General features: G+C 39.0%; 1 protein-coding gene across 1 annotated transcript in view; it reads left to right on the forward strand.

Annotated features, from left to right (window-relative positions):
- Positions 1 to 14,528, forward strand: part of LOC124161476 — a 174,027-nt gene that overhangs the window by 109,106 nt on the left and 50,393 nt on the right. The window lies entirely within an intron of this gene.

A 14,528-nucleotide genomic window follows, 5' to 3' on the forward strand; every position in this document is an offset into this window, starting at 1 on the left:
TCCCCTAGTGGAGTTCCAAAAAAGGATGGTAGTCTTAGAATCGTGTTCGTCTTAGATTTGTGCGAAATTGTTTTGTATGTAATTGTATGAAATTGTTTTTCGATTTATTATGTTCTATAAACAATTTTCATAAAATATTTCCCGTTAAATAAGAGAAAATCAATTTATTTTATTCTGTAAACAATTTAAATAAAATATTTTCCGTTTAATAAGAAAGATTGGGGTGGGGGAAATTCGGTTACTGTGCAGTAATAACAACGTGCGCAAAAAACAGTCTCTCGGCGAGGAATTAAAAAAGGACCTCGGGTGTCCGGACAGAAGAAGGTCCAAAGGGTATTCGGCGTCCAGGCAAGAGCGCGGTTGGGCTGGTCCTTTAGTCGGCCCTGAATTTTGCAAACGATAGATCACGTCATAACAGATATCACTTTTCATTGCGGCGTTAACATTCACGGCGTTTGCCGCGTACGTTAATTTTCTGTTGATATACGGCCAGTGATTTTCTTATTGTTGGCTTATTAACGGACAGTGAATTTAGCGAAATATTGACCGTGAAAACCTGAAAAACACCGTGAAAACGTGAAAAATAACCGTGAAAACCTGGAAAAAGCCGTGAATTTCATTATTCAGGTAGAGTGGGAACCCTGGCCTCTTACACAAATTTCTTATCTTCCCCCCCTCCCCTTCCCCGGTCACAAGTCCAAGGGAAACTGAGTGACCTTGGTTTTCAGCGTGAGTCAGTCATATGAAATCCTGGGTCAAAAACAAGTGGCAGGCAGGGTAGTTTCTCCCTTGGTAACGTATTTTTAAAATGCTCCTGTTTGCTTTTCTTGTAAGCAACGTGCCGTCACGTCGGTACCCGAGAGGTGAACATGGAAAAGATCGCGCGGGGTTTTTTGCTCCGGAGGGCGCGCTAAATTTACTGCCATGAGTGGGCATCCCGCGGCATTTATACTGCATTTAGTAATCGCTTATCAAATGTAGAGAAACGCATAGTTTTGAAGGACATACCTGGTTAATAGTCAACATCTGTCTTGCCGAGCAATTTCCATTACTCTGACGACCTGATTTTTCAAAAATCATCTTCAGAAGCTAATATGAGGATTTTTGCAACTGAAAATTATATTGGTATCTAAACCTCCAGTTTAAAAAAAATGAACGAGTGTGTTCTTTGTTGGACTAAATGGTGGATAGAAGAAATCGGAATTGCTTATAAGTGAAGGGAGCTGAAGGAGTGGTCGAGGGGAAGGAGCGCACTCCCTCCATTTTTCACACAACGAGGCTGAGGGTGAAGGAGTAAGGGAAGAACACATCCGATCTTGCATGTGACGTCGTTGCCTACAAAGCGAAGGGGCGAAGGCGCAGCAATGTGATATATGCAGTTTGCGTTGCCTGAAGTTCCCAGTCTGTCTCATCATGTTTGAATGCGCTTATGCTACGCTCTTCCGAAATTATGCTGTTTGGACTTTGTTGAATATTAGTAGTCTTGTTTTAACTATAAACCTTTGTGTCATTCAATGAGAGCTTAAAAAAGCTTAAATGATGTCAGATATATGTCACGTTAGGTCTCATTCTTTTTAGAACCTCGTGCGTGTTATACAATTGCTGAAAGATATCTAGATATCTTCGAGCTCAGCAGGTTAGTCACGTAGCATTTGGCCTCCAAAAACTAGGAGAATTGAACCTGAGACCGAAAAAGGTCAGTTGGTGAGACGGGGTAGGGATGAAACACGTTTCCATTGTTCCCCTGTAACTTGATATTTTCCTATTTTCGTGTGGGGTCTCGGAAAGGGAAAAAACGGCAGAGGCATTGGCTTATAGAGGGCCGAGTGTGGCTCCGTTAAATCTACGACGTGGTTATTATCCTACGGCGCTGAGATTGCCCCGATTGTTGTCCAAGCTCTTGGGAAGGTTCATGCTATGTGCCTGTCGTGTTTTGCCTTAAAATTTTCCACGGCTGCATTCTATTGCAATACTCCTGCGAGAGCTTTTAAACAAAATTGTTCGTGAGTTGGACTAGCATCTTAGAGCAACGGCGCATGCGAAGAGAGGATCGGAACGCTTTTTACTCCCTCTTATGCCGCTATTACCGCCGCAGTTATCAAAAATTCTTCTTTCAATTAGCATTGGAAGAGGAAATTTCGATAACTGTCGAAATTCCAGGCATACGTCTGCAACACAGCACAATAAGATTAAAAAATGCCGCAAAATATTTTTCTTTATAGCTTCGATGCTCAAAATAGGGGTGCGCCTCTTACACACGCTTATACGGTATGTATTTATTCGATATATTTTCCAAAATTTGGGAAGTGCATTTTCAACTTTCTTACTTATTTGCCATGTAAAAAAAATTATTTAAATGTACCCTCAACAAATTCATTGATTGTGTCAATTCAAGATTCTGTAATTTCATAACACTCTTGACGAAAACTTTACATAAATTTATAATAATTTTTCTTCGTATGTATTTGAAAAGTTTATAATAAAAACATGATAAGGTAAGGTGGGGTAAGTGCGACCCCTAAATAGCATACATCAACTTTAACTAGCTTAGGAAAATTTTCTAGGCTAGCTAAAAATAGGAGATTCAATGTCTAATATGTATGTGAACCACTGAAAATGATAATTAGATTAAAAATCCTCTCTCTGTAAAGTGGTAATTTTTATAAATTTTTACTTACAATCTTGTAGAGGGATCGCACTTACCCCGTACATGGGGCAAGTGCGTCCCACGGCTGATGTGCAATATATTTATACATTACGCGGCACATGGGGTAAGTGCGATTTGCCCAGAAATTTAGCTGTACATTGCTTTTTAAAGTACCAAATTATGTTTAACCATTCTTGAGAAATCAACTTTTATCTTAGGTAAAGTAAGTAGATTTTTTTTCGCGTTTTTTGGTTAATTATGGCACAGTAAGGAATTGTTGTTCAAGGTGTGTTTTTAATGATAGTAACAGTATTCAACTGTTAAACATTAATTCAAAAGTGTATTTAAAATATCTAGTGTGCATAAAAGCTGAATAAATAATAAAAAATAAAAAATTATAAATCTTGCACATGACAACAAATCTGAATACAAACTAGATTGTAATGAACAAAGAATTTCTTCTCTAATGTAATTTACGTTATTAATATAAAAAAGCAAAATGAAGAAAAACTCATGGTCTTCAACCAATTGAACATTGAATATTTATTTGTTTATTTTAAGTTTTACCCCGAGAAAGATAGGCAAAACGTTAACTTTCCTCGACGGCCGACAGAGGGCTTCGGTAATATTTTTACAACATCTTCCCTGTGTCTGTGCCCATCTGGAAGGGTAAAGGCGACGTCGCAGAGTGCTCCAACTACCGCCCGATCCGGCTTTTCTGCCACGCCATGAAAATATTCGAAAGAGTGATTGATGCTAGGCTCAGACACATTGTTCACATCACACCCAACCAGTGTGGATTTGTGTAGGGGAGTGGCTCAACAGACGCAATACACGCAGCTAGGCTGATCTTGGAGAGGCACCGAGAGAAGAACAAGCCATTGCATATGTCTTTCCTTGATCTGGAGAAGGCCTTCGATCGCGTGCCACACGACCTTATCTGGCATGCCCTCAGATCTCACGACGTCCCTGAAGTCTACGTGTCATGGGTGAAGCTTCTCTACACCAACGTCACCAGCTCCGTCCGTTGCCCATCAGGAATGTCACCGCCTTTCCCAATCACTGTTGGCGTCCACCAAGGATCGGCCCTCTCTCCGCTCCTTTTCATCCTGTGCATGGACTTACTTACGGCCTGTCTCCAAGAATCACATCCTTGGTCACTACTGTTCGCCGATGATGTCTTCCTTGCCAGCACCACCAGACCCGAATTACAGCAGCGAACTCGACTATGGAAGGTACGACTCGACAACTATGGGTTGCGATTAAACACCAAGAAGACTGAGTACATGGAGTGTGGACCTCAAACCGATGGCACGATAAGCATCGACGGCGAGGACATTGAAAAGGTCGAGAAGTTTAAATATTTGGGCTCTGTCATCAGCAACGATGGAAGCACAACCGCCAACACACGAGCTCGAATTAATGCAACATGGCTGAAATGGCGCCAAGTGACTGGCGTATTGTGCGACCGTCGAATGCCATAACGATTCAGGGCCAAAGTATACAAGACCGTTGTCCGCCCAGTGGCCCTATATGGAGCAGAATGTTGGCCAGCCACAGAAAATCAAGAACAGGCCATGCAAGTCATGGAAACGAGGATGCTGCGATGGATCCTAGGCATCTCCCGCCTGGATCACATCAGGAATGAAGACATTCGGAAAAGAATGGGAGTTTCACCGATCACAGACAAGATGCGGGAGGCTCGACTGCAGTGGTATGGGCATGTGGTGCGTAGTGATGAGAACTCCGTGGCCAAAACAGTAATGTAGCTGAGTATTGAAGGACGCCGACCACGAGGACGACCAAAGATGCGCTGGCTCGACAAAATTAAGGCGGACATGAAGACCATCAACGCCACGCCAGTAGAAGCCCTGGATCGAGCCAAGTGGAGAAGACTTTGCAGAACAGCAGACCCTGCAATAGCGCGGGACAAACGCTAGGAAGAAGAATAAGAAGAGATCTTCCCTAGATATTTCGCTGGTATCCTCATTCCGGGGACAGGTGAAACTTAATTCAGTTCCAAAAAATATCCTCAAAAAGAAAACCACGGCATCACCTTATTCATTAATCTCCAGAATTTTCCCTACATAGTGAGCAACTGACTTTTTGCTGCTGAATCTAGCCAGAATCCAATCTTCACTGTGAATGTTAGTCACCGAATTTGTTAAGCTTTTTCGACTCATGCTATCTTGTTTCAGGCATTAATACCATGTCGTCTACATCCTCCTCGTCAGAAGACATGATATCCAATGCCCTATCATAATCAATCAACAAATAGAAGTAAGCTATCTTTATCAAATAAACCTTCAAAATAAAAGTTGATGAGAGGACTCTAATTAAAAGACCTAGTTTTATAAACTTCGGTGTTTTGCAACATTTATTTAAGAAAGTTTAACGCAAGAACTGCCAGACAGAAACTAAAAGTTTAACGCAAGAACTGTTAGTCAGAAACTAAAAATTCAATCCATACTTCAACCTCGTAGCCTGGGGTAAGTCCGACAGGGGGTCGCACTTACCCCAGGCAACGGGGTCGCACTTGCCCTGGAAGGTAGGAATGGATGGTTACGACGGGGAAAGTGCGACCCCCCATCTAAACTAAATATAATGACTTGAGTTCCAAAATTTAAAGTAAAGCAAGGAAAACCAATCCATGAAGAAGAGAAAACAAGATATAGTTCTTACCTAACACCTCCGATGCATTGATTCAGAGGGAACTACGGTATAGCGTCTCCTCACCACCAACTAAGACTACGAGATGAACGGACGGGTATATTTCCTAAGCATGTGGAATGAGAAATTAAGGGATAAGTATTACAAAGTCGTTGGCTCTGGTTTCATTACTATGTGTAGAATATGTTGCACGACCGCCTCCTGCTTCAAGAACGGAAATACGATTTTCCTGAAGGGGGGTCGCACTTACTCCGCAGTCGCACTTACCCCACCTCACCTTACATTTGAATATGCCGCACATTTTGAAATAAGATTGAAAAAAATCAAGAAAATTTAATCACTTTTAAAACATTACACTTCACATCGAAAAATGTATGAATTGCACACAATGAAACTGAAAATTATTGCTAAATATTCAATAATTTACTTTAAATGTAAACAAAAGCTTGACAGTAGTGCACATAAATAATAATATGTGCGAAATAAATGTTTTATTAATGTTTTTTATCATTTAAATGAACTCTGCGGCAAAAATACGAAAAATATTTGCTTTATCTGGGGAAATACATATTACCTTGCACGAAAAGACAACAGATCCGCCCAATGTGACATTTGTGTCACAGCCTGTATCTCGGAAACTACACAACCGATCAATGTAATATTTTCAGAATATAGTGAAAATGAGACCCTTGGCATTTCCCTAGAAAATCAATTATTAATCTCAAAAAAAATATTCTGGGCAAATCCAGGTTAAGGGTGTTCTATACCTCCGCGAAAAACGGGTCTGCAGACTTCAGTTTGCTTGCCATTTGCTCGCTTATTACACACTCTGGAGAGAACTTCTTTTGGATATGGTTTAAGCTAAGATTATTTTTATGGGTAAGTGAAAAAAATTATTTGAAAATCATCATTTAATTAGTTATTGGCGCTGAAAAACACAAGAAAACGCCTGTTTTCTCGTTGTAATTCTACCACGTAGAAAACGCGATTTGAATTTTTTTTTCAGGAAATGAGGAAACATTCATCCTTCTTCTTGGAAATAAGATACGTTTCATGAATGTCATCTTTGTAATAACCACGCTGTGGCTCAAATTCCCGAGCGTGTTTCCTCAACTTCAAGCGCTTACGATCTTTTCTTCCATGGCGCTGCTGTATGATCCCCCACTCTCGGCGAAAGAGCTTCTCACCCCACAGCAGTCTCTCTCACTACCTCCCCTCCATCGTCTCTTGTGTCCTCTCCATCTGTTTTTTCTCCTCTGTGCTTTCCTCAAAGAAGCCCGTCTGACCCGTGGTCGGGCCCCAGCGAGCCAACAGTTTTTTTTTTTTTTCGTTATTATCCGAAGCCCTGAGCTCTTGTGTTGTTTGCGGCAAGTTTGAAACGGAGCTAGCACGAGTTTTCAAGTTTTCTGTTCTTATGCATGGAAAGTGAAAGGAAACCAAAGAGGTAGTATATCTTTTGTGGGAAGGTGGAAAAGAAGTACTAGGAATAATGGTGAATATATAAATCCTTTTTAAGTGTCCTACATTATTAACAGTTTGTGTATCTTTAGACACGTATTTTCATCCACGTAAAATCTGTAAAAACGTGATGCAGCTAATAAATAGACTATCAAATCATTTTAACCATTTTAGTCATTCCAAACCTGCAACAAAATATGTTATTTACACTGCAGAAGGAGAAACTGCTTTAAAATAAGTATCTCTCAATAATGTATTGGCTATGACTATAATATATTAATTTTTTGTAGCCAAGCATTGAAAATAAGATGAATATAGAGAATATACTGCACATTATCAATTAGATTTTAGGTTACACCATTGCCTTTTGTTCTTGCAGACGCTAACCAAAAATAAATATTTCACCGAGTAGTTAATATAACGTGTGTATCTTCATTTCGTGTCTAAATATTTTCAAAAGTAACCGTTATGTCATCAAAACACGATATGAAAAGTATCACGTTGGTTTATTTGTCTCGCATTTCCGACATATGTTTCTCGATAACTTGCAACCGAGGGAGAAAACTTCGAAAAGTTACTTTCTTATAAAAATATTCTTATTATTAAAATTACTATTATTAATTATTACGTGATTCACACAAAAGAAAGAATTTGAACTTGAACCAGCGTATCACTAAGCAGGGGTTGATGTTTTGTCGATTTAATACAGCGATGACGTCTAGATGACCGAATTTAATCGTTAACTATCTCCTATTTGCGTAAATATGCTTGTTGTATGCAAAAAATAGATACACGAGATCCTATGAACCTGCGAACCAGATTTACAAGTATAAGACAAGAATTTTACTTTTGTAGCAGTAGTGACGAGAAAACAAACAATACACACGGATAAGACTCGAATGTGGGATATTTATTTCGCTCGAGTGTAGTTATGCAAACTAACTTCGCGTTATATCTCTCGCCAACAACCTGTCTCTCGTGCTGCTTACACTCTTCTAAGCGATTGATTCTCTCAATGAATGGTTCTCACTACAGGTCGTAATGAACCGAAACTCTGATGATGAATGCAACTTTTCTCAGAAGTGGGCGGCAACTTCCGCGATTTTTCAATTCTAATTTTTGTGAGAATGACTGAACGAGGTTGTTAGTTTTTTTACCCATCCATTGACCGAATTATTAACTAAAATTACGATTTCGTGCCAGAGTAAACGACCACATTGCGATATAAATATGCGACACTTCATGTAAAATACTAGTGCGCAGGATCAGACGTAGACTCATTATATTTAACTGTTGAAATTCTTCGGCACAATAATGCGTCTAGAAATTTATGACAAATAAATGTAATTTCATTAAAAATTCTTGCGACTAAGTTATGTCTGATTCCGAACTAATGGATTCGACTTTGCCAATATTTGGCCCGCTTTAATTTCGTAGGGGATAAATTATTTCTAATGCCTTTACTAATTTACTTCGAAAAATTGCGAGAAATATTCCTCCTTCCGTTAATTATGTAAAAGATAAGGAGCATACAATCGAATTTCAGGGAAAAAGGTTCCGCCCTAAATAAAAGGATAATTATGGTAAAGCTAGAGACTAAGCCGGTAGATACCGTAGTGGTACAAGTTAACATACCTACGACGGACTACTAGGATGAAGAAGTTTAAGGCGTCTATGAAAATAACACGGCAGTAATCAAACAGGTAAGAGGTGAAGAAAACCTTATAATTTTAGGTGATTGGAAGGAGAAGGCTTTGGGTGTCAATATTAACTTAGAAAAAACAGTATGCAATTATTCGCTGACGACATAGCAGTTATAGCCGAGACGGAGAAGAATTTTAAGAAGACTTTGACAAATATAGAAAGGAATATGGCAAGATATCACTTGAAAATCAACAAAAGGAAGACTTAGATATTAGTATGCAGCAAAAGAGAGGAGGCTAGGACAAACATTAAGCTAAGAAATCAAAAGCTAGAAGAGATCTTCTTACCTGGGAAGCCGAATTACCAACAATGGACGAAGCAAGAAATAAATAGTCAGTAGCATAGCGCTTGCGAAGAGGGCTAACTACAAATAGATGAATCTTCTTTCATCTGAGAATACAAGCATAGAAGTAAGGAAGCAATTCATCATACGCTACATATGAAGTGTGATTCTCTAAGGAAGTGAGGCTTGGACGTTGATAGCAGCAGAGAAGCCAATGATTGGAAGCATTCGAAATGTGTTGCTACCGAAGAATGATGAAGATAAAATTGATCGAATGAATAAGCAATGATTGAGTGCTAAGAAAGTGGGAGAAAAAATAAGTCTAAAAATCTTAGACAGAAGACGGGGCAACGACATTGTTAGCCACGATGGCCTGATGAAAACAATCATAGAAGGACAGGTGGAAGGGAAGAATGGCAAGGGACGGTCCCGAATGAGTTACATTGGACAGTTTATAAAGGATGATAAAGGGAAGAATTATGTCGCTATGAAGAGGCTAGCTGATAGGAGAGAAGAATGGAGAGCTTGCGCCCTCAATACCACACACGCATCAACAAAGAGAAAAATAAAAAATGTGAAGAACGATGAATAACATAAGTAATTTGGTATTTGATTTCCTTTTATACACTGAGGTAGAAGTTTTCATACAAAAACCAGCAGTAGGCCTAATGTACATACCAACATGCCCGCATTCAACTTCTCTGAAAATCTGCTCTCCTTTGGTGATATCTTCATGGAACCGTTCCCAATGTTAATTTTAAACTTCTCCAAAATATTCTATGAAAAAGTCCAGGTGTGAATGTAGGAAATGCATTTTTAGTGATATGTTACACCCCATGGCCTAATACGCTGGCAGCAATTCCTCGACATGGACGACATAATCATCACTTCTTTGTCACCCATACATTTCTAAAACTTTTCAGAATCAAGCCAAGCTCGACTTTCTTTATGATTCAGGTGTTTCGTAAACGTTGAATCTTGGAAAAGTTTCCTAATATTAGGGCCCACAAATTTTTTCCTTGGTTTTAGCCTCACTAAGGCAAGGAAATTTTTTTAAATTGAAATTCAGCTCCTGTCTTGTCGATTGCTTTCACAAAGTATTTCATTTGTCCTAGTTTGATGTGCAATGGTGGCAAGTGAATATATTCTGTCGGAACCAGGGAAACATGAGCAACATTTTTAAAACCATGGGTGAAGCTTTCTCGCAGAGGCCATTTCCGTAAGATGTAATGTTTTTACCAACACCACCAACAACATACCAACATGCCCGCATTCAACTTCTCTGAAAATCTGCTCTCCTTTGGTGATATCTTCATGGAACCGTTCCCAATGTTAATTTTAAACTTCTCCAAAATATTCTATGAAAAAGTCCAGGTGTGAATGTAGGAAATGCATTTTTAGTGATATGTTACACCCCATGGCCTAATACGCTGGCAGCAATTCCTCGACATGGACGACATAATCATCACTTCTTTGTCACCCATACATTTCTAAAACTTTTCAGAATCAAGCCACGCTCGACTTTCTTTATGATTCAGGTGTTTCGTAAACGTTGAATCTTGGAAAAGTTTCCTAATATTAGGGCCCACAAATTTTTTCCTTGGTTTTAGCCTCACTAAGGCAAGGAAATTTTTTTAAATTGAAATTCAGCTCCTGTCTTGTCGATTGCTTTCACAAAGTATTTCATTTGTCCTAGTTTGATGTGCAATGGTGGCAAGTGAATATATTCTGTCGGAACCAGGGAAACATGAGCAACATTTTTAAAACCATGGGTGAAGCTTTCTCGCAGAGGCCATTTCCGTAAGATGTAATGTTTTTCTCAGGCGCGACTGTTGTATTCACTAAGGGAGCAGCAGTATTTCGTGAAGCCTGATTGCAGTCCCGTGAGTAGAGCGACAATTTTCAGATTAGCGCAAACTTGCCAATTATAATCACGATAATTAGTATTTTCAAGCATTCGGCTGATATTTCCGGACTTATCCTTCATAAAAGCTGAGTATGCAGATAGGACAGAAGGTAACTCATTCCCATTGGCCAACAAGACCACTTCATACGTTGTCTTTGACGAATCCATAAACGGTCTCCATTTTTCTGGGTCACATGTCATCATCATTTCTATGAACAATGCATTTAATTACAGTAAAAAAAACAAGCCTTCATCTTACGTAAAAAGTAATTTCAGTGTTGGCGCTCTTGTCCTACAGGAAAAGATTTTTATGTCCTTTTGTAAGAGATTGGCATCCATATAGGCGCAACTTCGTGCCATATGTTACATTGGTTTGACCAAGTATTTGGTCAAATTACTGTAACAAGTGGTGCAGCAAACACTTGGAGCTTAATCCTAGCCCTGACCGCCAATTTGGCAGCCAGAGTAAAATTTATAAGCAGTTTAAAGAATTAAAGAAAGAGATTATCGTTGCGATGTTTAAGTCAATTCACCGCAAACATAGCAATACTTTTTTAATCCAATGAAAATATAAAAGCTCAGTTTTATATTCTTCGTGGAACTAGAAAGTATTACTTTTCTTTTTTTTAGCTGCGAAATCAAGAGAATTGCCGTCAAAGCCTGAGCGGGAGAGGCACTGCGAGGGCCAGAGTAGTAAAGTGAATCTTCCGAGCTATTGCTATATATTTTAATTATTGCTGCTATGCTAAACAGCAAAATATTTTTATTAATACTGCTGTTTCTTGCTGCTTTGTATTATTATCTTTCGGGGAGGATGATGTGAAATAGAAGCTGGAATTTTTTTTAAATACGTGAAAATTTGCAAAAAAATGACAAAATTGGTCATTTTTAATGCGTTTTTACACAATTGATGGAGACTAATTCCCCTCAAATTTACATCTTTACCATTAATATTATTTTTTCAGAATTTTGCACCCCTCAAAACCCCTAGAAAAAATTAAAATGCTAAAATAATCCTTTTAATTTCTCCAAATGACCGAAAAGTGGTAAAAATTGGAGGCTCTTCCGAAAATGGTGGGTGATGGAGAAAAACAAGTTCATATTCGGATTTAGGAGGTCATTTTACAAACGAAATAGCAGGAATGGTGTCAGGGCCGATTTTCATGCCATCCAGTGATAATTTAAGCAAAGCTGATCATTTGAATCCACACCCCCTTGATAGTATTGTAAAATGATATAATGCCAGGAAGCATTTTGTTACCACTTGAGGCAGTAATACTTGCGTCATGGATAATGGCAGAAATAAATACTACATGGATTTTATTGAAACGTAGGTATTAGAACGCGGAAATGTCGGGAGTAAGCAAAAAGGAAGGATGTAAGGCAAGGGCATACCCAGGGTCATAACTAGGGGGGGCAAGCCATAGTCTAGAAGGGGGCGCAAGCCAAGTTGTGACATTTTAGCATGGAAAAGGTGAATGAAAAAAATATTTTAAGAAAATTATAACAGCGCATTATTAGTTTATGATATCATTTCATAGGAAAAATATTTTTATTTTAGTTAAGTACATATCTTATGCCTACTAATGCATACCATTTTTCGTGGGATTAAAGGAAATTTGTTGAATACTTTCGTTTCAATTCAGTACTGATTTTGCTTAAGGACTTCTGCGATTTTTACTTCTGGAGGGGGTGCAGCTGCCCCCCCCTTCCCCTCGCCTATGATGTAAGGTTCTATTTTTTCTTGGGGGAAATTCAGGAGGAACGTCTGCTTTGTTCTTACTCATCGTCCTTACCATAGCCAATCTTTTTTGATAAAGTTCTACTGTTAAAGGCATGCTGGTACACCAACTGTCACTGGTAATATTTCTTCCTCTGCATTCAATGTGCTCTGCTAAGCGTTTGACAATTTCATGAGGTGAATTGGATTCTTTGAAAGGGCATCTGGCTGCGTGCCCATATAAATTTCAATTTTTAGGTAAAATTTCCTATCATCCACCACAGCAATGCCTTCAATACCATATTTCTTTGGCTTTTGGATAGATACTGCGTTAAAGGACATCGGCCTCGAAATGGTATAAGTTGCTCAAGGATCGTGATGTACTCTGATGGTGTATTTGCAAATTCAAATTTGTTGGATATTTTATTAATGAAGTCAGTAACTGCGGCTTACTAGTCACTTTTCTTACTTTCTAGTCTAGTGCTGAGCTCATAAAAACTAATGCACCGTAGAAAAAAAAATCCGATAGTTCAGTGTACGGAAAAAAATTTGATAGCTCCAAATCTCCCTACTATCAACATGGGAAATTTTATACGCACCTGAGAGAAAAAGGAGACTAATAAGAGCCAGTTATTCATCTTCACTCAACTGCTTGTATCACGATCTCATGCATAATTTCCAGAAACAGCATTAAAGTAGAGATTTGTAATTTTCACAATTATATCTAACAATTCTGCGCAAAAAGAGGCGAAATGCTGATGATTCATTACACACACTTTGCACATGGGTGTATTCCAGGAAGATGAGTCATCGGCAATGAGTCAATGAATTTTAATCGTCTCCACGATGGATCGGTAGCGAGAATAAATTGTAACACTCTCGGTCGCATCGGTTCAAAACGTCGGTCGCAGCAGAACTAGGGAGCACTTTGAATATTAAACGTTACTTCAGTCAGAATTACAAGAAATTTGAGACCAGAAAAACTCTAGTTCGAACGGCATCATTTTGTTAAAAAAACATCGAAGAAAAAGTCAATATGACCCGATGCGATATATTCAGGGTTATTGGCTTTATTAAAGCTGTATGTGATGTCTGATGCAATATGCAATTTATGATGTTCTTACCATATACATCAATAAATATTAAAGATGATTGAAAATCAGTTTTCATTCATTCATTATTTGTCATATTTCTCATTAGTGTTCTCCCTGTAGCACTATGATTACTGAATAAACATGTTTCGGAAAGTAACTGTATTGAATACACGTTTTCAAATGGACGTGGGTGGTTATTATTTCATTCATACTGAGGAATAACGTAAAAATGTAAAGTTGTACGTTAAAAAAAAGTTTCACGTAGTACACGCATTTTGATTTGCGTAATTGACTTTTACGATGCTTTGAAGAACACTTAACAATTTTGAGATGAGAACGTTGACCAGCTCTCCCCTTCGAGGAGAGTGCATAAGGAGAGATCAATGCAAGTAATCGCCTTTCTTCATAGAAGCAGGCCTTACTTCCCAGCCTCGTCGAGAGCGTGCGTATTTGGATTCTTCCAAGAAACGTCAACCGAGTGGCTGAGATGGGACTAATGCCACCAGAGAGCAAAAATCAACCTCCGAATCCCGACCACTCTCAATATCGCACCTCCGCAGTGAAATTTGATACAGCGCCGGGTGTTTTTTTCGGTCGGAGCGAAGCTCGACCCCTCGTCCTTTCCTTTTTTTCCTTCGGTCAGCGACTACTCCCCTCCACCCAAGGAGGCTTCCCATTCCACTGGCCGTTGCGGCCGACTTCACAACTAAAATCCGGCGACGGTTGAATTTGGATTTTTGAATTAGGATAGAACACCCTTAATATGTAACCATATATATTTTTGTACAAAAGCAAATAAAAAAATTGTTAATCTGCAGGTGGGTTTATATCAATATTGGGGAAATAAAGAAGTATTGATTAAATGCCTTTCATTTCCAGTTTATCTCATTACAACCCATTTCATAGTGGCTTGGATACAACAGGTCAAACGACATTATGTTGACCTTTTGTACTGCATTGCTATCGTGTTAGTAGTAGGCCAGGAGAGGAATATGGCAGTCGTGTGCCCATCTAGTTGGCATTTGGTTGGATGTCAACCAACGACT

The sequence above is a fragment of the Ischnura elegans genome, chromosome 6 (assembly GCF_921293095.1).
Source record: "Ischnura elegans chromosome 6, ioIscEleg1.1, whole genome shotgun sequence".
Lineage (NCBI taxonomy): Eukaryota > Metazoa > Arthropoda > Insecta > Odonata > Coenagrionidae > Ischnura > Ischnura elegans.